This window comes from Heloderma suspectum, chromosome 3 (assembly GCF_057233095.1).
Source record: "Heloderma suspectum isolate Gila_16-S chromosome 3, 16-S_ref, whole genome shotgun sequence".
In the NCBI taxonomy this organism is placed as follows: domain Eukaryota; kingdom Metazoa; phylum Chordata; class Lepidosauria; order Squamata; family Helodermatidae; genus Heloderma; species Heloderma suspectum.
The window spans coordinates 180,537,648-180,563,783 of record NC_139460.1 but is presented as its reverse complement, the minus strand read 5'-3'; positions in this window follow the sequence as shown (position 1 = coordinate 180,563,783).

The following is a 26,136-nucleotide window of genomic DNA, read 5'->3' as shown; positions in this document are numbered from 1 at the left end:
CGCCCAGAGAACATATCACAGGTTCATTCATTGGTTTGGTTAACTATCATAACTTTTTGCCACATTTAGCAACTGTGCTCTACCCATTGAACCAATTGCTTCCGAAAGGAAAACACTGGGAATGGACTAAGCAATGTGAATATGCCTTCCAGAACACAAAGAAGCCCGTTACTTCAGAGTAAGTGTTAACACTTTACAATCCAGAGTTGGGGATTGCTCTGGCATTTGATGCTTCAGCTTATGGAATTGGATCAGTGATTTTCCATGTAATGCCAGATGGAAAAGAGCATCCCATAGCTTTTGCTTTCAAATCCTTGAGCCCTGTAGAGCACAACCATGCCCAGATAGACTGGGAGGCTTTTGGTTTGGTCTGGGGAGTTAAGAAATTTGAACATTGTCTCTCTGGTAGGAAATTTACTTTAGTTACAGACCACAAACCCTTACTGTCCATTTTCCATCCCATGAAGGGCAATCCAGACATGGTGGCTGCCCATCTTCAAAGGCGGGCATTGTTTTTAGGGGCTCATAACAATGATAGATCTAAAGGAACAGGCCAACATCGTAATGCAGATGTCATTTCACAACTGCCATTACAAGAGTTGGATGGAGATACAACAGCAGGATGGGCTCACTGCTATTGAGATGCTCATCATGGCATAAACTGGTATCCTGCCAATCACACCTGCAGTGCTGAGATGAGAGACAGGCAAATACATCTTGCTTGCAAAAGTGTTTGAAGCTGCCTTTAAAAGACTGAAGAAAAGAGCCAGTGGAGGCTTTGAAAACTTTTTTCACCACAGAAATGAACTCGCAATAGCCCAAGGCTGTGTGATACGTGGACATCATGTGATAATCCCTGAGAATCTGCAGGAGACAATTTTGGAAGAACTGCATGTAGGACACCTTGGCATAGTCAAGATGAAGGCATTGGACAGGGGCTACATATGTTGGCCAGGTATAGATGGGCATATTGAACAATTAGCCAAGAACTGCTGTGGCTGTCATCAAGTACAAACTATGCCTAGATTGGGCACCACTTCATCCATGGAACTAGCCAATGGCTCCTTGGGAACACATCCACCTGAATTTTGTGGGTCCACTCCTTGGCACAAATTTTCTAGTAGTGGTGGACGGATATTCCAAAAGGCTGGAGGTATATTGCATGTCATCCACAACTTCAGTGAGCACTAGACATTCTCTCCGAGGTCTTTTTGCTTGAACAGCATTGCTTGTACAGGTGGTAATAAACAGTGCCCCCCCCCCAATTTGTATCAGTGGAATTCCAAACCTTTTATGAAGCAAACTAGCATCAAGCATATGACATCTGCACCATATCACCCTGTGACAAACGGGTTAGCAAAACACTTCATCCAAACCATGAAACATGCTTTGAGAGCTGCAGAAGAGCAGCCAGGCTCCTTCTCTGTTAAGCTTTCTGTTGGCATATAGGAATGTGTTATGAGTCAACCAATCGGATAACTTCTACCTTGTTCCTGGGATACAATCTCAGATCCTGACTGGATCTGTTAAAATCTGACCTCTGCAGGGATATTCTCAACAAGCAGACTGATCAAGTAAAGCACTGGAAGCATTCTTCACTTAGAGAAGTACGGTCCTTGTTCAAGCATGCAGAAGAAATAAAAAATGGATCCCAGATACTGCTCAAGCTGTGAGAGAACCATATTTTTATAGACACTGCTGCACCTGACGTACCTGCTCAGTGTGGTAATGCTAGCACTACCTGCACTGGATTGGGTAGATCTAGCCAGCGAAGTGGACAAGAGCCAGAACTGCTATCTCATGCGAAACTTCTGCTGAGTCTACTCCAGAACCAGAAAGACGTTATCCTGTTTGTCTGAGGAAACCATCTGATATAGGCTACGCCTGTAATTGAACTAACAGATCTATTAACAATTGAGATATCACAAAGTTCCTTAATTATAGTTGTTAAATGTGACCTTATTAAATGCTGGGGGGGGTGTAATTTAGGGAGGGGGAAGGGCTGCAGTGTGTGTTCCATGCCAAGCCTCAAAGCAGCTTGCACTGGATCTGTATATATTGGTGCAGAACAAAGTGAGCTGTATATATTACTGTGTCCAGGAGTTTTCAATGAGAGGCACAGATGTAGTAAAGTCCCCACTCATACTCCAAGACAAGTGTCCACCTGTTTTTCTAACTAGTCTCCACAAGACCCAGCCAAGAAATGGGCACTGGGACATTTAATCTTTAGCTGGGGTTTGTTAAGTTCGCAATCACTGTGGCGGTGCTAGCAGGAGCATGGCAGCAGGGATGGATGCTTTGTGGACCCTGGCTACAGCAAAGATTTGCAGATACTGAGATGGGGCATCTGTACAATACCATGCAGTTCCGTGCATACAATATTGTTATGGGTTTGAGTCTTACATTTTTTCATTTTAAAAGTATGCCAGAAACCTTTGAAGAGGCGTCTAGCCTGCAAAGCACAGGACGGTAGCCAAATGAACTTTGAGCAAGTTGAAATTTATCTAAGTGGTAGAAGGTTTGAGCGTGGACACATTATTTAGCTTGACAGTGTTGCTGACCTTTCCTTAACCTTAAAATATGTTGTTAATAACTGAGGGCTAACATTTCAGTAAACTTTCTTGAAATGCCTCATGGCTACTCTGTGTGGTATGTTTTAAGGAGCAAACTGAACAAGTCTGGTTCTGCAAATATTACACAGGGCCAAGATAGTAAATGTCAAACATTTACAAGAAGCCATGAAGATGAGAGAAGATGGATATCTGGAAGTGAGGGGGCTGTTCTCATAGTCGTCTCGGTTTCTGCTAGGTGTGGGAGTAGAAATAGGGTTTGCACTAAGTTCGAGCCACATCAGCTGGTGAATAAGGTGGTTCTGAACATGCTATCACCATGTTCATGAATACTTCACCATGGGCTGAAAATTTTCCCGTAACTACTGGTGGTTGTGAAAACTGGTGCTTGGGATCCCTGAGATACAGGCGGATCCAAGCTGCAGCAATATTGGCTTAAACTGCGTATCAATAAATATTTCCTAACTGAATAATGGCTGGAGGATGGAATAGTTAAAAACAGTTATACAATCTCCTTTCCTTGGGACTGGGGAAGGGGTATGTAAAAAGGCATTGTTTATGGTAGTGTGGGGCTGAAAATTTTCTGGCCAGGACTTTTGGCTTGAATTTGAGAAGGGGCAACATTTTCTCCCTTAAAAGAAGTGATTTAAGGAGAGGATTCTCCAGAAGGTTCATTTGCTGTGATGGTGGTGCAGCATTCTTTTTTCTTTTTACTGTTTAGCACTATTGTGTGTAGCAGAGCTCTTCTCAGCGGGTTCTGGCCTCCCTGACACCCCAATGCCTGTATGTAGCATCATTCCAGGGCATTCTGGGAGAAAAATGGCAACTGACACCTCCACCTCTGACCCAGGTCCTGGATCAATGCCATAACTGGGGCAATCTAGAGGGAAAATAATGGCTGCCAGTCACTGCGAATGATAAGCCACCCAATGTGGGGAAGAATCCCACCCCCCAATTTGCCAAATTCGTCTGACATCCACTACCTGTGAAAGGGGTGGCATTGTAGTTCAGCTTTACTTTATGATTATGTATTAGGTATTCTTTAAGTTCAAGGCAAAACTATCCCAGAGGTTGCTTTCAGCTCTTTGACTCTAGTCAGACTAAAGGAATAATTTTGCCATTTTGTGTAGATACCCAGATTTTTCTTACCTGCTACGTTAACAGATGCTGTGGAGGCCCCCATTTTGGTCTTCTCATGTTCATATCAGCTTCATTGCAGCCCATCTTTAATGACAAATTGAAAATATTTTTATGAGATGTTTTCAACATACATCTCATTATGTTCTTTAGCTTCTTTCACACTGCACATTAATAAACAAAGGGGGGAGATGCATTTGTAAGAAAATAAACACAATTTGTTTATGAGCAGGCTTTTGCTCATTAATGTCTTCAGTATTTCTTTGGTTGTCAGGAACCAAACAATCACACATCTTAAAATACCGTTTTTGGCACTTGCAGTCTAGTTTTTAGAGCAATCAGCACTCATCACAGTGCGCATTGACACTGCAGTGCCCCCTCCCCTTTAATAAATTCTCAAGTGAAGCCAGTGAATGGATATTAATGTTACAATGCAGAGCAAAGCCCAGGTGATAAAAATAATCACGGATTGACTGTAGATGTTGACAATGACATGCCGACCTCCACAAGAGCATTCTTGACCTGGCTAGATGTTGTGAAAGGGTTCTTCTTCACCATGAGCAGAATTCTGCGGTCATCCACTTTAGTTGTCTTCCATGGTCTTCCAGGCCTTTTGCTGTTGCTGAGCTTGCTGGTTAATTCCTTCTTTTTCAGGATGTTCCAAACTGTTGTATTGGCCACTCCCACTGTTTTTGCGATCTCTCTGATGGGTTTATTTCGTTTCCTCAGCCTAATGATGGCCTCCTTCACTCGCATGGACACCTCTTTGGACCTCATGTTGGGAGTTCCAGTGAACAGCTACCACATGCAAATGTAACACTCAGAACCACCTCCAGGCGTTTTATCTGCTTGATTGGTCATGGGATACCCAGGAAACAGGCCACACCTGGCCATGCAGCTGCTTGTTCCATTACTTATGGGCCACCAAAGATGGGGGGCGGTGTATGCCACTGGCTGTCCTTCCTGAATGGTTAGTGCCCCACTTTTGTCAAATCCCTTGAATTACAGCTGAAAGTCCTGACTTCGCTCCCATCTGGGTGTGTTTCCTTTCAACTTCAATGTGGTGGTGTACAGAGGCCAACTGCCAAAACAGTTATCCTTGTTCCAATATTTCTGGCCCTGACTGTAAATCTAGATAAAATAAAATCACAATGCTTTCTCCCAACTGCATGAATTCTGGCACAGAGAATCTATATAGTGAATGTTATAAGTTGCCCATTAAAAATTAGTTGCCAAGTAGCTAATTTTTTAATTTATAAAATGGAATATGAATGATTTATCATTTGCTAATTCTTTGCATGATTCAATACTTATAATATTTGTAAAAACTTTGGTCTGGAAAATAAAATACAATTTTAAAAAAATTGCCATGGCAGAGATACAGCAGCTAAAAAGTGTATTTTAACTTCGAAGTGTATTTTTTTAAATGTATTTGTGACCCTTTTTGTAAGCCCATAGCATATCTTCCATTTTTTCCTTTATGTGAGGTCGAAATTCAGTGAAATTGCAGGGGTCTTGCTCTTTCTATTGTGTTGAAAAACTATCATGTACTAGACAAAATCTGAAAGCCCCATTTAAGCTAATTATTTAAATGGTATTACAATGCATGCTTAGGGCTGGGTTGACTCCTCAGGCAGAGCTGTGATTTTCTCTGGTGGAAGGGAGGAAGAGAGAGAGATTGTGATTGTATGAAGTGCTTGTATGTGAGTTTGAATAAAGAGGCAACATACTTTTTCTATGATTAAATAAGGGCCACAACTTTATTATAACAGCATATCTACAGCGGAATAATCTACTCTACGTCCCAACTCCCAGTGCGCTTGCCAGAGTACCCAATGTTTAGGGTTACTTCATATTTTTTCCATGCCAAGCATCAATGTAGGCCAGCCTTCCTCAACCTGGTGCCCTCCAGATATTTTGGACTTCAATCCCCATTTGGCCTGGCTAGCATGGCCAATGGTCAGGAATACAGTAGGCAATCCCCCCCCCCCGCTGCCAATTTGGGCTGCGGGTGGGAATTCCTAGCCCCAGAAAGTGACCATTTATCCCATACTGCATTCTGAGGTGGGTGGGTGCCTCTCAGTGCTGGGAATGGGGCTAGGAAGAAGTTGCTAGGCTTTTGAGCATGTCCAGAGGCCACCTCCTATTGGTTGCTATTCTTTGACATGGGTTCTCTGCCCCAATGTATGTGGCCTGTTCCTCACGCTCCATCCTTGATGCGCTGGGCAAAGCCGCCCCTCATCTGCAATGCCGGGAGGGGGACTTGGAGCCAAGGTATACAGAGTGCTTGTAAAATGCTTGTGTGTGTAAAGATTGGGGAGGCTCCCTCAGCGGTCCACATGAACATCAAAGCCCTTCAAGGAGTGTTCAGTGTTAGAAAGACTGCATGCAGGCCTGGTTCCCTCCCTGAGCCCATTCTGGGAAAAACTTACTTGGGTAGCAGGTGGCAATGGCTGCAGTGCAGTACGTTGTTGAACCAAACAGCCCCAGTGTTAGCATCTTAATCCTGCAGTGATGTCTTCTGCCTGGGCTCATGACTACAGCTCCTATCATCCCTAGCTACTAGATTTTCCACTGATGATGGGAGTTACACTCCAACCCCTTTGATCTTGGTGCTGCAACATCAGCACATTAACAGCATACTTGTTTCTTTTCAAGAAGCATGGGGCAATGAGGAAAGGACCGGGCAGGCCTCTCTGGTTCAAGGCTGCTGGAGCTGCCACCAAAGCCACCTGCCACTCCATCCTGTACCCAAGGTAAGCTATTGCCAGAAAGCACTTGCGGGTGGAGAGGTATATGAACAGAACTGGGGCTGTAAGAGGTTAGGCCAGGCTCAGACCATTCAACCTTGATGACTAAGTTTGGGTTTGAATTTGGCCTTCATAGAATCATTGAAAGGGTTGGGAAGGGGCCTATAAGACCATAGAGTCCAACCCCCTGCTCAGTGCAGGGATCCAAGTCAGAGCATCCCTGACAGATGGCTGTCCAGCTTCATCTTTAATGCCTCCAGGGTGGGAGAGCCCACCACCTCCCTAGGTAATTGGTTCCATTATTGTATTGCTCTAACAGTCAGGAAGTTTTTCTTGATGTTCAGCCGGAATCTGGCTTCCTGTACCTTGAGCCCATTATTCCGTGTCCTGCACTCTGGGATGATCAAGAAGAGATCCTGGCCTTCCTCTCTGTGACAACCTTTCAAGTACTTGAAGGGCAATATCATATCTCCCCTCAGTCTTCTCTTCTCAAGGCTAAACCTGCCCAGTTCTTTCAGTCTCTCCTCACAGGGCTTTGTTTCCAGTCCCCGATCACCTTTGCTGCCCTCCTCTGAACCCCCTCCAGTTTGTCTGCATCCTTCTTAAAGTGTGGTGCCCAGAACTGGTCACAGTACTCCAGATGAGGCCTAACCAGTGCTGAGTAGAGGGGAACTAGTACTTCCTGGGATTTGGAAACATTACTTCTATTCATGCAGCCCAAAATGGCATTTGCCTTTTTTGCAGCCACATCACATTGTTGGCTCATCTTCAGCTTGTGATCTACAACAATTCCAAGATCGTTCTTGCTTGTAGTATTGTTGAGCCAGGTATCACCCATCTTGTAACTGTGCATTTGGGTTTTTTTTCCTAGGTGCAGAACTTGGCATTTATCCCTATTAAATGTCATTCTGTTGTTTTCCGCCCACACTCCGGCCTATCAAGATCACTTTGAATTCTGTTTCTGTCTTCCAGGGTATTAGCTTTCCCGCCCAATTTTGTGTCATCTGCAAATTTGATCAGCATTCCCTGCACCTCCTCCTCCTCCAAGTCATTAATACAAATGTGGAAGAGCACTGGGCCCAGGACTGAGCCCTGCGGTACTCCGCTCATTACCTCTCCCCAGTTTGAGAAGATCCCATTGATAAGCACTCTTTCAGTCTGATTCTGTAGCCAACTGTGGATCCACCTGATCATTGTTTCATCTAGTCCACTTTGAGCTAGTTTGCTCATCAGGAGATCATGGGGCACTTTGTCAAAAGCTTTGCTGAAGTCGAGGTATATGATGTCTACAGCATTCCCACAGTCCACAAGGGAGGTGACCTGATCAAAAAATGAGATCAGATTCGTCTGGCAGGATTTGTTCTTGACAAAACCATGTTGGCCTCGAGTAATCACTACATTGTTTTCAAGGTGCTTACAGATGGATTGCTTCATAATATGCTCCAGAATTTTCCCAGAGATTGATGTCAGACTGACTGGTCTGTAGTTCCCACGTTCCTCCTTTTTGAAGATAGGGATGACATTAGCCCTCCTCCAATCATCTGGCACTTCACCCGTCCTCCATGATTGCTCAAAGATAATAGACAGTGGTTCTGAGAGTTCTTCTGCCAGTTCATTACTCTAGGATGCAGTTCATCTGGCCCTGGAGATTTGAACTCATTCAAAGTAATTATGTGTTCCTTGACCATATGCCTATCAATCTCAAGCTGCAATCCTGCCCCTTCAGCCTGTACTTCGCCTTTGCCAGGGGGCTCATAGACCCTCTTTCAGGAGAAGACTGAGCCAAAGTAGGAATTGAGCATTTCTGCCTTTTCCTTGTCATCTGTTGTCATTTTGCCATCCTGATTTAATAGTTGAACCACCATTTTGTTCCTCTGTCTTTTACTATGCAGGTATCTGAAGAAAGCCTTTTTGTTGCTTTTAGCATCCCTTGCTAACCTCAGCTCATTCTCAGCTTTAGCCTTCCTGACGCCATCCCTGGAATTCTGTACTACCACCTATACTCTTCCTTTGTAGCTTTGCCTTCCATCCACTTCCTATATGTGTCCTTTTTTGTTTTCAGGTCATCTCTAAGCTTTTTGTGAAGCCACATTGGCTTCTTCCGTTGTCTTCCGCCTTTTTTTCTTGTTGGAATTGTTTGGAATTGTGCCTTTAGAATTTCCTTTTTTAAAAACTCCCACCCATCTTGGACTCCTTTTCTCATTAGAGTCGCTTGCCATGGGACCTTACTTATCATTGTTCCGAGTTTATTAAAATTGGCTTTCCTAAAATCCAGGTATGTGTTTGGCTTCATTCAGCTTTTGCTTCCTTTAGAACCAAGAACTCAAGTATAACATGGTCACTTTCCCCCAGAGTTCCCGTAACTGCTACTTTATCCACTAAGTCATCTCTGTTGGTTAGGATCAAGTCAAGGATAGCTGATCCTCTAGTTCCTTCCTCCACTTCCTGTAGGAAGAAGTTATCAGCAACACAAGTCAGGAATTTCTTGAAGGGGGCATGTTTTGCAGAATTTGTCTCCCAACAAATATTGGGGAAATTGAAGTCCCCCATTACTACTACATCTTGCTTCCTTGAAGCATTGGCTATTTGCTTTTTCAAGAGTTTCATCCTCGTCTTCTCCTTGATTGGGTGTTCCGGTCTCTGAACACCATGTTCCTTTTATTTTTTGCTCCACCCAGATGCTGTCAAAGCTCATCCTCCTGTATTTCTGCGCAGAGGTATGTATTTTTAACATATAGAGCAACTCCACCTCCCTTTCTGTTCCTTCTGTTCTTTTTGAACAAGTTATATCCTTCACTTGCTGTATTCCAGTCATGGGGGTCATCCCACTAAGTTTCAGTGACACCTATCAAGTCATAATTTCCTTCCCGTATTAAGAGTTGAAGTTCGTTCTGTTCATTTCCCATATTCTGGGCATTAGTATATAGACATTGAAGACCATGTGCTTTATAGTCTGGCTTTCTTCCTACATGTTTCTGAAGACTATTGTTGGGCGCTATGAGAGCTGTTCTCTCTGTTGTAGTGCATGAGCCTTCATCCATTGTTACCCTGCATTTTACATCTCCCTCCCCCATTGGATTCAGTTTAAAGCCCTCCTTACATCTCCCTCCCACATAGGATTCAGTTTAAAGCCCTCATCCAACCCTTGACATATTTATTAGATTTTATACTGTCCTTCAATATGAAATTACGGGGAGGTTTACAGAGACTAAAACAACAAGGTAATAAAAATACAATAAAACACCTGCAAATTCAGTTTGAACAGCCAGATTAAAGCAGCAATAAAAATGGTTGATAAAACCTTCAATTGGTAAAAGGCCAGAAAAAATAACAGCTTTTCTCCTGATGCCTAAGACATCAAAGTAGGCACCGGCAAGCCTTCCAGAGGAGAGAGTTCCATAAACAGGGCCCTAAATCTAAGGCTTTATTCATGGTTACCATCCACCTAACCTTAAATGGCAAGTGCACCTGAAAGAGGACCTCTGAGAATAACCTCAGTCAACAGGCACTTAGATATGGTACCTGGTTCCAAGCTATGGACAGTTCAGCCTGCTAGCTTCTTCCCTAGGCTTCGCCCACTGTCTGCAGGGAAAAGGTCTTATCTCTTATCATCAGCTGATCAAAGATGAAAGCTTTTCCCTGCTGTGCAGTGAGAGCAGGAGCCTTTGTGGCAGGGAAAAGCTCTTATCTCTGATCCGCTGATGGTCTGAGATGAGAGATTTTCCCCACATGGGAGAATGGGTGGAGCCTGGGGAGGAAGCTGCTAGTGATTCAGTCCTGCTCGTTTCTGAGGCTTGTCCTACAGAGGCTTTGAACTCATTTTTCCATACTAGACAAAATCTCTCTATCACCTGGAATAGAGGGTGTAGATCTAATATATGTCCTAGTATCTGCAATATATTTTGCAATATGTCCTGCCAATATTCTTGAGCATATTGGCATCCTCACCACATGTGATAAAGGCTTGCTCTAAGCACCTTGCATTTCCATAGGTTGCAATCCTATGTATACTTACCTGGAGGCAAGTCCTATTGAACTCAGTGGGACTTCCTTCTGCGTAACCACATAGAGGATTGCACTGTTATTTAATTATAAAGCTCTTAGGTACCACTGATATACACGTTTATATTGTATTTCCTATACTCATTAAGCTTATGACATTGAGTCATTAAGCCTTCTCCCACCAGTGTTCTGTCTATGACAAAGCCAACAGGTGCTATTTGCCACCTCTCTGTCTCACCAAATATTTTTTTTTTATTACGCCAGGATAATATAAACTTTGTTGCACCAAGTGGTGTGGCATGTACCAATGCATAACCAGGCAGATGCTCAGCAGGCAGAGTTCCATCCCACCCACCTCTTCTTCGAGAAACATAGCTAAGGTGAAATGGGACCCAGGCTTTAAAAAATAAAGATGTCTCCTCCATGTTTACACATCTTTTACACATCTCTCATGTCTCTACTTGGTGCTCAAAATCCTGTTATAATAGAGATTCTGTACTGTTCTTTAACTTCCACAGATAGTCACCACATCACAGGAATGAACTTTCACTGGAGTATAAAACAGAGGAGTCCTGGAGTCATAATCAGCCATCTTAACAGTTACAGCAAACATCTTCCCACACTGTCTCTAGGAGGTGGATGGTCTGTCCTACAAATATTAACTCTTCATTCACAGTCTGTTTCATGAACTTTACTACAGATCCTTACAAGTATTGGAGCTGGCACAGTACAGATACAATACCCCTGTGGTAGTTCCAGCTTGTGGAATAATTCTGAAACACTCACATACATTATCATTAGTGGGGTACACGTGTGTAAGTGAATAGATACGTCCCTCTTTGTTCATAAAGCCTGACTTCTAAGTAAGCTTGTATAGGTTTCCAGCAGCATACCCTTTCCCCTTCCCCCTATATCTTCATCAGTGATCTATCTGGCAGGCAGCCTGACACACTCAATCTCAAAATTACCTCACATTTGTCTCAGCTGAGTTTCCTACTACTTATCCCCCACTGTCAGAACATTTGACTTCTGTGATAGGAAGATTCCATTGACTTGAATGAACTTGGCCACTTAAAAACTAATTAAAAACAAAAAGCTAATCTAAATGAAATGTAGCATATTTACTGGCTATTCACAAAATTCAATTTAACCAAGCATTCCCAGCTCTCTATATTCTCTCTCCTACCCTTAGACCTCAGTAAAAAAAAAGGTTAATATTTACAATGGGAAACTCCTATGCAAGTATAATTATCATGATTGTTTCTTTAAAATACCAAAGAAGGAAGCTAGCAAGTTGAAAGGTGCCATTTGCTGCCTCTCTTGCTATGTACACACATTCTAATTTTATCAGCTACCTGTCAGAACACTGGAGAACTCTAATGGGTATGCTCAGCTTTAAGTTATAATTATGAACAAATAACTTTTAAGTAGGGAACACAAACAAGTGTGCGAAGTGTTCACACATTCTAATTCTGTTATTACATTTTATCCCACCTTTCTTCCTCAAAGAAACTTGTCAAGGTATCTTAAATTATTATCCTCTCTCTGCTTACCTTCACAACAATCCTGTGGTATAGGAGAGGCTGAGAGGAAAGAGGTGTTCACAGGACAAAAAAGGTTTCTGCTCCAGATATCCTGCAGGGGCCTACACTTTACATCATTACATAAAAGGGATGTTCATACATTAAACTGAACACAGATGTCAGAATCCTACTTAATTCGGGGTACAATGATTTGTACAGAAGTACCTGGTTTGAATTATCATGCATATACTTATGTGAATTGATGAATACATCTTAACTTTATGTAACCATGTAAAGTTTAACCCTGTGCATTGAATGTAATGTGTGAATGCCCTTAAAGTGAATATGCACTCCTCAATTCACAGAAGTATATGTGCATGCATTCAGCCCAGATTCAGCTATCTGTACCCTGGATTAAAGGGGCACAGGAGTGCCCCTTTATTTAAGGTGAGCGGCAAAAAAAGGTTCCATCATTATAAGCCTCAAAATTCTAGTGCTTATGCAAATGATACCTGTTGAGGTAATAACTTGAAACTTGGTATCTATGATCTACCTGGTGAGGTCTAATATTGTGCAAACTTTCAAACCAATCTGATAAACATGACCACAGGTACAACAAGTTAAATGTTGCTGAATATCGACACGTTTGTACATGATTCTCCAAGCTGAGGCTCAGCATATCACATTATTTCTTCTTGATGAAATTCTAAGTAGTGGTTCAAAAATGATTAAGGCTTTTCTGCCCCATGAAAGCCTATGGCAGCAACTGCTGGCAAGTTATGTTAGGCATACTCAGTTTCACTCTGATGCTAGAATACTGCAAGTACTCCAGTGTTTTTAGAAGAACTCTGTTACCGAGGGCTTCTATGTGCCATACCTCTTTCTTTCTTTCTTTCTTTCTTTCTTTCTTTCTTTCTTTCTTTATCTGAAATATTTTTATATTGTTCCTCAGCCAAAAAGCCTCCCAGGGCGGCTTACATGTAATCAATTAAAGAAGACAGCCCCTACCCACAGGCTTACATATAAGAAGTATGAAACACAGGCAAAAATAATGTGGAAAAATTATTTTAGCAAGGCTGGTGGAATTGCCCCGCTTCCCCATTTCATTTGCTGGTGGTAAAAGTTGAGGGAGGAGGTGTTGGAAAGCCTGGTGTGACTTGCAGCAGAGTTGCCTTGTATAGAGAAAACATGGCAACACTTAGCATTTAGTATTAGAGGCAATAAATGCAGGCTAGAGCCAGTTTAGAAGAAGTTCAAATCAACTTACTGTATTAGTGCTTTTATCCACATTGTCAGAGAAGGCTATCTAACACTGTTCAACTACAAGCACCCCCTAAAGCTGGGTGTGTGAGTATAAGTAAGTGCAGGCATGACATATAGTTACTTTCTTCCTCTTGGAGAGACCCTATGGGGCTTGCTGCAGAGAGAGAGAGAGAGGAAGAGGAAGGGGGCAGGAACTGATCAAGCTATGGGACATTCTTTATCACCCTCCAGTGTCTGGAAGCATGAGGAGTTGTTCCTATTATCCAACATTCCCCTTCTCAATTCTGCATGCTCCAGAATCCATGAGCCCTAGTTTCTCTCACAGACCCTGTTAACTGTCGTTAGTTAATGGCTTGGTGAGTATATCTGCAATCATGTCTCCTGTGGGACAATAGCATAACCCAGCAAGCCCCTGTTGTAGATCCTTTGTTCCATGATGTTTAACACTGATGTGCTTGGTATGTGCACTGCTTTTCTCTGATAGAGTCTTATACAACTTTTATTGTCCTCATAAATCTCTATAGGCATGGGCTAATCAACTTCCAAATCCTCAAGTAGCAGCTTAAGCCATAAGACCTCTCTGCATGCTTCTGCAGCTGATACATATTCAGCTTCAGTAGATGAGTGGGCAATGGAGGCCTGTTTGTGGCTTGCCCAGCTCACAGCTTCATCCCCGTACAAATATACTGTATGTCCATTAATGCATTTGCAGTGTGAAATGTCTTCAGCCCAACCTGCATCCGTGTATCCCACTGGTTTGGGGCTACTGGTGGCTGGCAGTCTTAGTTTCAAGTGTGCAGTCCCCTTCAGCGATCTTGCTACCCCTTTGATGGCAGTCCCATCTCTTGGGCTGGGTGAGCTCCTTCTCCTGCATACTATGACTACTGCAGTGGCTATGTCAGGCCTAGTGCTTGTGGCTATGTACAGAAGCTTACCTATAGCCTCTCTATAGCTGTTTTCTGGTAGTGGCTCACTAATTTCCTTTTTCCTGTGGAAACCTGTTTCCACTGAAAAATCCAGGAAAAGTGTGGGTGCATGGAAGGTACGTTGTAAGTAAGCACAATTTCTGAAATATCATCACTGATCACTGATCACTGTGATCACTGATCACAGGGCATGTGAGTTAAGGCATTAGCCTTAGCTTCCAATTTCCTGGTTTTGTGGAGTTTGAGCCAACATGAGATAGCCTTAAACCAACAGTTTTGGTTTTTTTTAAAGAACTGAATTAAATAGGATTCAGGTACCTGTGTACAAATCTGGTATGAATGCATGTGGACAGTAGTTATTCAGACATTCAAAATCCTACACATGGAGGGGAGATGGGAATGTGGGTGCCAGCTCTGCCCCCTCCACCCCCAGCCTCCCCATTTTACTGGGAGGTCAGAAAAGAAACTAACCATGCTTGGTAGTACTTTGCATTATCTAGTGCCTGAAAAAGAATGTACAGGGGTGAGATCTCACAAGAGGGGTCTTCATATGATACACTGCATGTGTGTTTACACTGTGGTAGCTCCACTACCAACCAAGAAAACCAAGAAGGCAAGATGGCTGTCTGCTGAGACACTGGAAGCAGCCCAAGAAAGAAGGAAAGCAAAAGGCAACAGTGATAGGGGGAGATATGCCCAATTCAATGCATAATTCCAGAGGTTAGCCAGAAAAGATAAGGAATTATTTTTAAACAAGCAATGCGCGGAAGTGGAAGAAGATAATAGAATAGGAAGGACAAGAGACCTCTTCCAGAAAATTAGAAACATTGGAGGTAAATTCCAGGCAAAAATGGGTATGATCCTTGCCACAAAGATGGCAAGGACCTAACAGAAGCAGAAGAGATCAAGAAAAGGTGGCAAGAATGTATGGAAGATCTGTATAGGAAGGATAATAATATTGGGGATAGATTTGACAGTGTGGTCAGTGAGCTAAAGCCAGACATCCTTAAGAGTGAGGTGGAATGGGCCTTAAGAAGCATTGCTAATAACAAGGCAGCAGGAGATGACGGTATCCCAGCTGAACTGTTTAAAATCTTGCAAGATGATGCTGTCAAGGTGATGCATGCCATATGCCAGCAAATTTGGAAAACACAAGAATGGCCAACAGATTGGAAAAAATCAACCTATATCCCCATACCAAAAAAAGGAAGCACCAAAGAATGTTCAAACTATCCAACAGTGGCACTTATTTCACATGCCAGTAGCTAATGCTCAAGATCTTGCAAGGTAGACTCCAGCAATTCATGGAACGAGAATTGCCAGATGTACAAGGTGGGTTTAGAAAAGGCAGAGGAACTAGAGACCAACTTGCCAATATCCGCTGGATAATGGAGGAAGCCAGGGAGTTTCTGAGAAACATCTATTTCTGTTTTATTGACTGTTCTAAAGCCTTTGACTGTGTGGATCATCACAAATTGTGGCGAGTGCTTGGTGGTATGGGGATACCAAGTCAACTTGTCTGCCTCCTGAGATATCTGTATAACGACCAAGTAGCAATAGTAAGAACAGACCACGGAACAACGGACTGGTTTAAGATTGGGAAAGGAGTACGGCAGGGTTGTATACTCTCATCCTACCTATTCAACCTGTATGTAGAACACATCATGCGACGTGCTGGGCTTGTTGAAGCCAAGGCTGGAATTAAAATTGCTGGAAGAAACATTCACAATCTCAGATATGCAGATGATACCACTTTGATGGCTGAAAGCGAGGAGGAGCTGAGGAACCTCATGACGAAGGTGAAAGAAGAAAGTGCAAAAGCTGGGTTGCAGTTAAACCTCAAAAAAAACCCAAGATTATGGCAACCAGCTTGATTGATAACTGGCAAAAAGAGGGAGAAAACGTGGAGGCAGTGACAGACTTTGTCTTTCTAGGTGCAAAGATTACTGCAGGCACTGACTGCAGCCAGGAAATCAGAAGATGTTTACTTCTTGGGAGGAGAGCAATGACAAATCTTGATAAAATAGTTAAGAGCAGAGACATCACACTGACAACAAAGGTCCGCATAGTTAAAGCAATGGTATTCCCCGTAGTAACCTATAGCTGCAAGAACTGGACCATAAGGAAGGCTGAGCGAAGGAAGAGAGATGCTTTTGAACTGTGGTGCTGGAGGAAAATTCTGAGAGTGCCTTGGACTGCAAGAAGATCAAACCAGTCCATACTCCAGGAAATAAAGCCAGACTGCTCACTTGAGGGAATGATATTAAAGGCAAAACTGAAGTACTTTGGCCACATCATGAGAAGACAGGATACCCTGGAGAAGATGCTGATGCTAGGGAAAGTGGAAGGCAAAAGGAAGAGGGGCCGACCAAGGGCAAGGTGGATGGATGATATTCTGGAGGTGACGGGCTCAACCTTGGGGGAGCTGGGGGTGGCGACGGCCGACAGGAAGCTCTGGTGTGGGCTGGTCCATGAAGTCACGAAGAGTCGGAAGCGACTGACCAAATAAACAACAAGCTCCACTCACTCCACCCTTGGAGGGCAGCAGTCAGGAGAGGAGAGCCTCCTCTATCAAAGAGGCTATCCCCAAGATGGATTGTGAATCCTCAGGGAGGACCTCTATGGATAGAGGCTGCTCTTCTCTGCGGACAGTCACCCTCCATATGTAGAAAGCAATCAGAATGCGAGGGAGGGTCTCAGAGATAACAAGCTTATTCTTTCTCCCCCTCATATGTAGAGCTTAGGCATGAGGAGAATGACTCGACTGATCTATTCTTACAACCATCTTAATAAGCATACATAGAGTGTGAATGTATGTGAAGTAGAACATGGTTTACCACTGAAATTTGGCAGGGAACTGCTGTGGAGACTCAAAAGGGCCACTTTTAGGTTAAAAACAAGCTACATTTGGCACCTTTGAGTCTCTATAGTGGTTAACCACCAGGGTTTTTTTGCAGGTGCCACCAAATTTTGACACCAGAGGCTGCACTTGAGTTCATGGGGTGAATACGGCCTATATGTTGCCTCTGCTGCCCTAGTGTGCAACATGTTCCTTAGATGCCCTTTTCCCACCACACAAAACAAGAGCAAGGATTGGGGACCTTTTTCTGTATTCTGCTTTCAGGAAGGTGGTGTGAAGCCCTGATCCTTCTGCTTCCCCCGCTTGTGCATTCCACGCATACACACAATACGTTTTCTGAGTGTCAAACATGTTACTTCAAAGATGTAGCCAGTTTGTTTTGTTTTACTCAAGTTATCTAATTTTTTACTCAAAAGTAAGTGCACCAAACCTAATATAGATCAGGTCCTTAAAGTTGGGGGCTTTAACACTTTATCTTACACCTGCAGTGTATTGATTTATTTAATTTATGTCCTGTCTTTCTGCCAAAGAATGGCTCTCAAGGCAGGTAACAATAAAATCTGGATTAAAAACTAAATCTTAATTAAAACATAACATAAAAACAAATTAAAAGTGCAATTAAAACATAATAAAAGAAATAAGCAGCATCAACGAGTCTAAAAAACCCTCCAGCAACAGATCAACTTATATGTTAAAGGCCTGAATAAAGACAGCACAAGGGCAATGGAGAGGGGGACTACCTAGCCCCTCTGAGCAGGGTGTGCCAGAGCCTGGGAGTGGCTGCTAAGAAGATCCTCTCTCACGTCCCCACCAAACATGCTTTTGATGGCAGCAGTACTGAGTGAAGGGGTTTCCCTGAAGATCTTAAACCCTGGATAGGCTTGTATGGAAGAAGCTGGTCTTTCAAGTAGCCTGGTCCCAAGCTGAATAGGGCTTTCTAGGTCATAGCTTGCGCTGTGAATTGTACCAGAAGTAGACCAGTGGCCAGTGGAACTACTGAAACGTGGAGAGTCCCCTGCTTCCTGTAACCAGTCCCAGCCAAAAGTCTGGCCACAGCATTCTGGACCTCCCAGTCCCATCTCAGACAGACACCTCAGAAGGATACCATTGTCTGTGGTATTGAAAGCAGCCAAGAGGCCCAACAGGGACATACTCCCCCTGTCCAGTTCCTGGTGTAGATCATCCATCAAGGGGATCAAAGTAGTTCCTGTCCCATAACCAGGCCTGAAACCAGACTGAAATTGATATAGGTAACCCGACTCATCCAGAAACCCCTGGAGCTGAGAAGCCACAATGCATGCCAGCACCTTGCTCTAGAATGGAGCAAGGTCAATGGTATCAAACGCCACTGAGAAAAGGGTCCTACAAGGCCATCGAGTCCAACCCCCTGCTCAGTGCAGGAATCCAAGTCAGAGCATCCCTGATAGATGGCTGTCCAGCCTCATCTTGAATGCCTCCAGTGTGGGAGAGAGCGAGGAGAACAAGGAAGGAGCATTTGCCCCTATCCAGAGCCCTCCCCATATCATCCACCAAGGTGACCAAGGCCATTTCTGTCCCCTGCCCAGGCCTGAAGCCTGACTGAAATGGATCCAGATAATCGGCTTCTTCCAAGTGTGCCTGCAGCTGCAACGCCACGACCCGCTCAATCACCTTGCCCCCAAACAGCAGATTTGAGACCGGTTGAAAGTTGTTCAGGTCTTGGGTATCCAAGGAGGGCTTCTTTAAGAGCAGTCTTATCACCACCTCCTTGAGGGCTGATGGCATCACTCCCTCCTCAAGGGAGGCGTTCACCACCGCCTTGATCCCCTCACCCAGTCTCTCTCTGCAGCTCATAATGAGCCAAGATGGGCAAGGATCGAGTAAGCAGGTGGTTGGCTTTACAGATGAAAGCACCTTGTCCGCTTCCTCAGAAGGAAGAAGCTGGAACCGATCCCACACAACCAGTCTGACACTGGCTGCCCCTCATTCACTAACTGTATCCACAGCACACAGAATAGCACTCCTCATCCAGTCGGTTTTATCCACAAAGTGCTTTGCAAACTCATCACAGAAGGCCTTAGAATGCTCCATTGGGTTTGGAACAACTGGATTGACCAGGTTCTGGACCACTTGGAACAGCCTCTTGGGACAGCACTCTGCGGACGCAATAGAGGCAGCTTAAAAAATCTTTTTTGCTGCTCTTATGGCCACGTAGTAGGCTGAAGCTACAGCTCTAACCTGTGTCCAATCATCTTTGGAGCAAGTTTTCTGCCACCAGCATTCTAGTCAGATTACTAGGGATGGACGAGCCCATCTCCATCCGGGATTGGGGAGCTAGACAAACTGCCACCTTGCAGCTTGTGCAGCCCAGGCCTGCTCATAGAGCTTCCCTGCTCACCCTGCCTGCCTGTGAGCTGCGTAAGCTGCCCCTCTTCAACTGTCAAAGACCGGAGCGGGGAAGGAGGCCCTCGGCGCAGCCACCCCCAGCCTCTTGCCCTGGCCTTCTCTAGAGGAGGCCAGGGCGAGAGCGCTGGGGTGCCGCCATCGCCCCTCTTCTGTGCGCCAGCTGTCAAAGGCCAGCATGGGGAAGAGGGGGCTCGGCACAGCCACCCCCAGCCTCTCGCCCTGGCCTCCAGTAGGTGTGTGGGGGGGAGAAGAGGATAGGTGCTTCCTTCTTCCCTCTGTCCCCACCTGCTACAGCAGCGGCGGCTAGGGACAAGCTGGTCATTTTCCATAAGGCCAGAAAACTTATGGAAAACGACCAGGCTTTCCTGCGCCACTGCTGCTGTAGCAAGGATAGGGGAAGGTGGAGAGGTGCTGCCTTCTTCCCCTCTCCTTGCTGAGGGAGCGGCTCTTGCCCAACTCAGTGCCCCATGAGTTGGGCAAGAGCTGAGGTCCGCAAACTGGTGTCCGGGGGGCTGAACTGGCAGCTTCTCACTGGGCTTCAAGCCCCAACCGGACACTCGACATCCCTACATCTCACCTCCCATTTCAGAGCTCACAACCATGGGGTGAACCATGGTGCAGTCTGAGCTCTGTTTAGGGGGAGAGGGCATCTTAAAGCCACCCAGTCTAATGCCCCGGTGATTGCAGCATTTCAGCCATCCACCAGGGTCTTGACCAAATGGCTGTACGCATGCTCCAAAGAATCCCCAAGCACAGTCAGGAATCCATTTGGATCCATAAGATGTCTGGGGCAGACCATCTTAATGGGTCCTCCACCCCTGTGGAGGGGTTGTGGAACCAAGAAGCCTGACCCCATCAGGTAGTGATCTGACCATGACAAGGGGGTGGTGGATATACCTCCAATTTCCAGATCACTCCCCACCTCTCCGGAAACAAACACAAGGTCTACATGGGTAGGCCCAGTTGGAATAGGGTGCAGCTCCCAGGAAGTCATGATCTCCATGAAGTCCCAAAGCGCCCACATGAGGATGGCCTCCGAACATACACTGAAGTCCCCCAACACCAACAAGGGACTGCACACGCACATCAGAGCCCACCTCAAGCACCTCAGCCAGGGAGTCTGTCATGCAGCGCGGTGGGCTGTACACGGGCAGAATCCCCAGACTGTCCTTCGGGCCCAACCTCCAGTACATGCAATCAGCAACCCTGGTCTCCTGGAGAGGGAGTCTGATGAAGACCAAGGACTCCCAGTAGATAACAGCCACTCCGCCTCCCCGACCCCCAGCCCTTGGCTGCTGTGCATATGAAAATCCAGCTGGGCAAATGGCTGCAAGAGTGGGAGCAGAGGCCTCATCTAGCCAGGTCTCCGTAACACATGCCAGGTCTGCACCCTCATCCAGGATCATGTCATGGATGAGAGATGTTTTATGGGCAACAGACTTGGCATTACACAGCAGCAGATGAAGGCCAGAGGATGGAGTCACACTTCCCCTGCCATCGTTCGGCTCTAGACAGGCCCAGAACAGGGGACAGATATTACACACCTCTCCCCTGTTCCCCTTACCCAGCATGGCCTTCCCCTAGTGCTCCACCAGCGTCTGCCACTCAGCCTCGGTGTGTTCTGGCCCCCAGAACTCCCCCACTGCCTCCGCCAGATAGACACATGCCTCCCTTGCTTCCGCCTATCAGGTGGGCATCCCACCCGTAAATCACAATCACAACCCCATAAGCCCACCACCCACCAACAATTTTTAAAAGCTACAACCCAGGCCCTCTGCTCCCTTGTGGCTCCTCTGAGTGGTTCACCAAGTTTTAAGCCTTTCGGGGTTGACCGAAAGCTGTGTGACCTTTCTAGCAGGGAGAGGTGGAGCGGGCTCCCTGCAGCTCCTCCCTCTCTGGCCGATGTATAGGACCAGGTTGGTCTCCCCCTTGTGATGTTGATCTTCCTGGGAGGCAGGAGGTGCAGCCCCCCCCCCGCCCCGGTGGCCCTCGGTTCTCCAGCCGATGGATGAGGCCAGAGTCTGCAGTCCCAGGGAATTGTCAGTTGGAGCTGCGCATTCTTTCTAGACAATGTGGAGGATTCATCCTGTTGCCTTTTTTTGAAGATAGGAACTATGCTAGTTTTACTCCAAATGTCAGGAATATTTCAGTTCTATTAATAAAAGTAATGAAGACTGAAAGTAAGGGACCCAGCCATTCTGGGTTAGATTTTAACAAATTGGGAGGTAAAGAATCAGGACTTGGAGCTTTATGAGATTTAAGCTGAGCAATCAGAACAAAGATTTCACCAGAAGTTACAGTTTGCCACTCTGGGGCATTAAGAGATGGTTGAAAGTTATGCAAAGAGAAATTGGCAGAATGTTGATAAATCACAGAAAAATGGGTTTCCCAAAATCTGGGTGGAAATTCATGATAGCCCATCAAGACCCCAATAACTATTTGCCAGAATGATTTCGTATCCTTCATTAAAGTGGCATGTATACATAAATTCCATTTTTTCTCTCTCAGCAGCTCTTTTCTTTTGAGAAATAACTATTTTAAATTTCTGTTTAAAATCATAATAGACTGCCAATAAAGATTTGCCCCTCTCCTTATGATAAATGAAATATAACTGGCTGATATGGTTCTTGAGTAAAACACAATCATGGTTAAACCAGTTCTTGCCTCTGAAGCGTTTACCACTGACAGAAGAACTCCTTCCTAGGGATGGGAGAGAATTTCTCCCCGAAACTTCGGGGGGCCGAGCGCCAACGCATTTGGTCCTCCGAAGGTTGTTCGGGGAGAACTTCTCCGCCCCCCCTGCCCCCCCCCCCCGGGATGGGACTTACCTTTCACGAATGTCCCTCCCGGCAGCGGGTCCCGGCGGCAGTTCAGCAGGTCTTCGTCAGGGGTGGGGGCGGCAGCCGGTCTTTCAACTGGCTGCCGCCGCCGCCATTACAAGCAAAGTAAAAAACAAACAAACGCCCCTGTGATAGGCTACGTAACGATTAACGTAGCCTATCACGGCTAGATTTGCAAAGTCAGCCGTGATAGGCTACGTTAATCGTCACGTAGCCTATCACGGGTGACTTTAAAAAAAAAAAAAGCGCGTACGGCTAATGGCGGCCCCCATAGGGAGCCGCCATTCACGTTCCTTATTTGGTCCCTGTAGTCTACGTAAAGATTTACGTAGACTACGGCGAAAATAAGGACAACGCAAATAGCGTTGCCCTTATTTTCGCTGTAGTCTATGTAAATCTTTACGTAGACTACAGGGACCAAATAAGGAACGCGAATGGCGGCTCCCTATGGGGGCCGCCATTTGCGTACGCGCTTTTTTTTTTCAAAGTCACCCGTGATAGGCTACGTGACGATTAACGTAGCCTATCACGGCTGACTTTGCAGATCTAGCCGTGATAGGCTACATTAATCGTTACGTAGCCTATCACAGCGACGTATTTTGTTTGTTTGTTTTTTCTTTTGAAGTTCGTGGCCGGGGAGACAGGGCGCTTCTCCCTGGCCTGAATTTCGGCCGGACGAGGAGGGAAGCCTCCCCCCCCAGCCTGAACTTCGGGGGGAGCAGCGAAGCGCCTCCCCCCCACCGCGAAGCAAGCTGCGAGGCCAGGTAAGTGACTTCCGTGCACCCCTACTCCTTCCCCCTAAAACCCATTTGCTAGTGTCATAATGGCAAAACAATTTTCCCCTAACAGTTTTGTTACAACTGCAGGCAGGCAGGGGAATTTAAAAAGGATGCAAACATGCCTCCAGTCCTACTTGACCATTTGATCTTCCTACCGTAAAGAAACAAGGAACAATGTAATAGTGGAGGACCAGAGGACAGATGCATCTTTCAAGAAAGATCCGTCTAACAGATAATGATAACTAACACATAATGATCACTATCAGTACAGCCATCGGTGCAAAATGCTTGGGCCATCACCCCAAGTGACTGTGAAACTGAAACATAATCTACAACACTGCTCCCTGACACAGAACTAAAAGTAAACTCACTGATCAGATCACCCAGTGTGCTCTCATTCAAAATAATTTTGTCATGGCAGCTAGCTTGAAGAGCTGGACATACACCAGCAAAATTAATTGTAGCATCCTTTGAAAGTCTTATATAAGAAAACTGCCCTACTATATGGCTAACTCCTTGGAGATATCTAGATTCTGCTAATGTAGAATCACCAGAGCATTAAAATCACCAGCCATAAAAACCTGTGTAGATGGGAACAGAGCCTCAATATAAATGATAGATTGTCCCAGCTCTTCCCACTGAGTTTCCTTCTCAGAATGCTGTTTAGATGGGGGAGAGATGTTAAATAGCAAAACTTGTAAATGGCTTTTAATCAAAATTACAATGGCAATAGTTCCACAACTAGGAAGTGTAACGACTTCCACATTAAGAGCTGTAGAAACCAGGCAGAGTCACTCTGCTGTAAGCCTACCCCTAGCTGTCAGTAGGATTGCTGCTAGAGAAGAAGCAATATACTAATTCAACATTAGACGTGCAGAGGCCCAGGTCTCTTGTAAAAAAGGAGTATCAAAAGACAGAGAAGTGTTGTCATTCTGTCAACAGGGGAGCTAACTTAGCTTGCAAAGACTCCTAGGGATGGACAGACTCACCCGCGCACGGCTTCATTGGGTGCTCACCGAGCTGCTGCCTGTGACACTGTGCAAGCTTCACCACCACCCGTCAAGCACCCAACAAAGCTGCGGGGCCACCATCCTACCTAGCAAGCCATCATTGTGCGCAACAGTGGCATCTCAGGTGCTTCCGGGTAGGTAATGTTGCATACTTGGTGGCCATTAAGGGCTCATTTATGCAATGTTACAGGTGTGAATGAAGCATTCACACCTGTAATGTTGTATACATGGGCCCTTTACAGCTGCCTAGTACACAACATTACCTACCCGGAAGCACCTGAGACACCACTGTGGGGCACAATGGTGGCTCGCTAAGGAGGACGGGCAGCTGCCAGGTCAAGCCATGGGCTGCTCGCCTAGCGGGTCCGTGAGCACCCTGTGGTTTGGCAAGCAGGGTCTGTGAGTGTCAGGGTTGCCTCTGAGCACAGGGAGTGGCACAGTAGCTCAGATTCTGAAGAAGAATTGCAAGACATGGGGGAGGAAGTTTCCCAGGCTTGTCCAGAGATGGAGACACAGACTCCTCAGGCTTCAAAGGCCCAGCTGGATGGAGAGGGCCTCTCTTCACACACCCCTGTGAGAGATAGCAAACAGGGAGAGGTGGGGCTTGGAGAGCCTGAATTCTTAGATGCCAGGCGCAGATGCAGAGCCAAGAGAGAGATGGCAGGGGCGGAGCTTAGATGGTCTGCCCGATTGGCCTGGAGAGAACAGCTGCGCTTAGAGAGAGGGAGATCCCCCAACACCACTTAAGTTAGGATAGTAGCCCGCCTTTTCTTCAAACGATGGGCAACTTTCGTAGCTTTCCTTTGAACTCCCTGAAGGCATTTCCTCTGTAGACTGTAAGTCACTGACAATTTGCATCTGTATGACCCAATGAAGTAAGTGGATTAAAGAGCTGTGCATTGAAGCCTTTTTGTCTGTGTTTTCATTTGGCTTTTGAAGTTTTCAGCACGGGCAAAGGGAATCCTGACAGTGAGGGCAGGTGAGGGGGTGTCCATCAGACTCCAGTCCCCACCCCACCCCCAAGGACTCTCGCGACATCCCTAAAGGCTCCCAGGCATGCTCCATCACATGTTGGACAGCAGCCTTTGCTGGCAAAGCATGGACAGTTGGCACATTTTGAGAAGATGTTTTGCCACCATCAAATCCCCATCAGCAACATCATGGTGAAGAGTCCCCCATATCATTTTGCGAGGAGACTCTTGCAGGGGGTCAGCAATGGTGGTGGAGCCTTTGTCACTGGCAGTACAATTTCCATGGACACTGCAGGTGTGGCTGATTTCCCAGTATTTGCATTGTTTTCCTTTTCCTGGTGGCTACTCCTCCCATCCAGGGTTGAAGGGGGTTTGGATGCAGCATATTTTCCACCAGTTTAACTGGGGTGGATCATTTAGGATTACTCTGTACCTTAAGTCCCATTAATTGCAAAGGGACTAAAGTTAGTCTGTATCCATCCCGTTAGAATTAATTATTACCTCTAGTGGCAGCATTTGTTATTCATCTAATTCTCAAGATATGCCAGGATAATCTTGGTTCCATATAAATGTGAAACAATAGTAACAAACAAATACAAAGTTTCTACAAATGACTGGATTTTTAGAACAATCACTTCACTCTTCTAAGCCTTTCGGTTTTGTGGATACAGATATCTGCTTTCCAGCTGCTGTCTTCGTTGCATGGAAATCACCTTTTCCCAGCACTCAAGCAGGAAAGTGCTTGCTGGGAAAATGCAATTGTCTCTTGAGTTGTCTTGAGCATTGGTGGTTTGTGGGCTAGTTATGTGGTTGTAAACAAGGGGCCATCATGACTATAGTGACAAAAAGTCAATCCTTATAAGCAAACAATATAATATATACTCCAGTCAGGTGATTTGGAAATATAATACGATATGAAAGAGATTATAAAGAGTACATTAATATCCAAAGTCACAATATCCCAAATTTACAGTGCTAGGGAAGAAACACATAGTCCAATGTATTCCAAACAACTATTCAGTCTGCACAAAATATTTTGTATTGTTTCCTCTTCAAGCATCAGATAAAAAGAGTTCAGCATTTAATGGTATTTGTTCTCATGCAAACTCACAAGAACTAG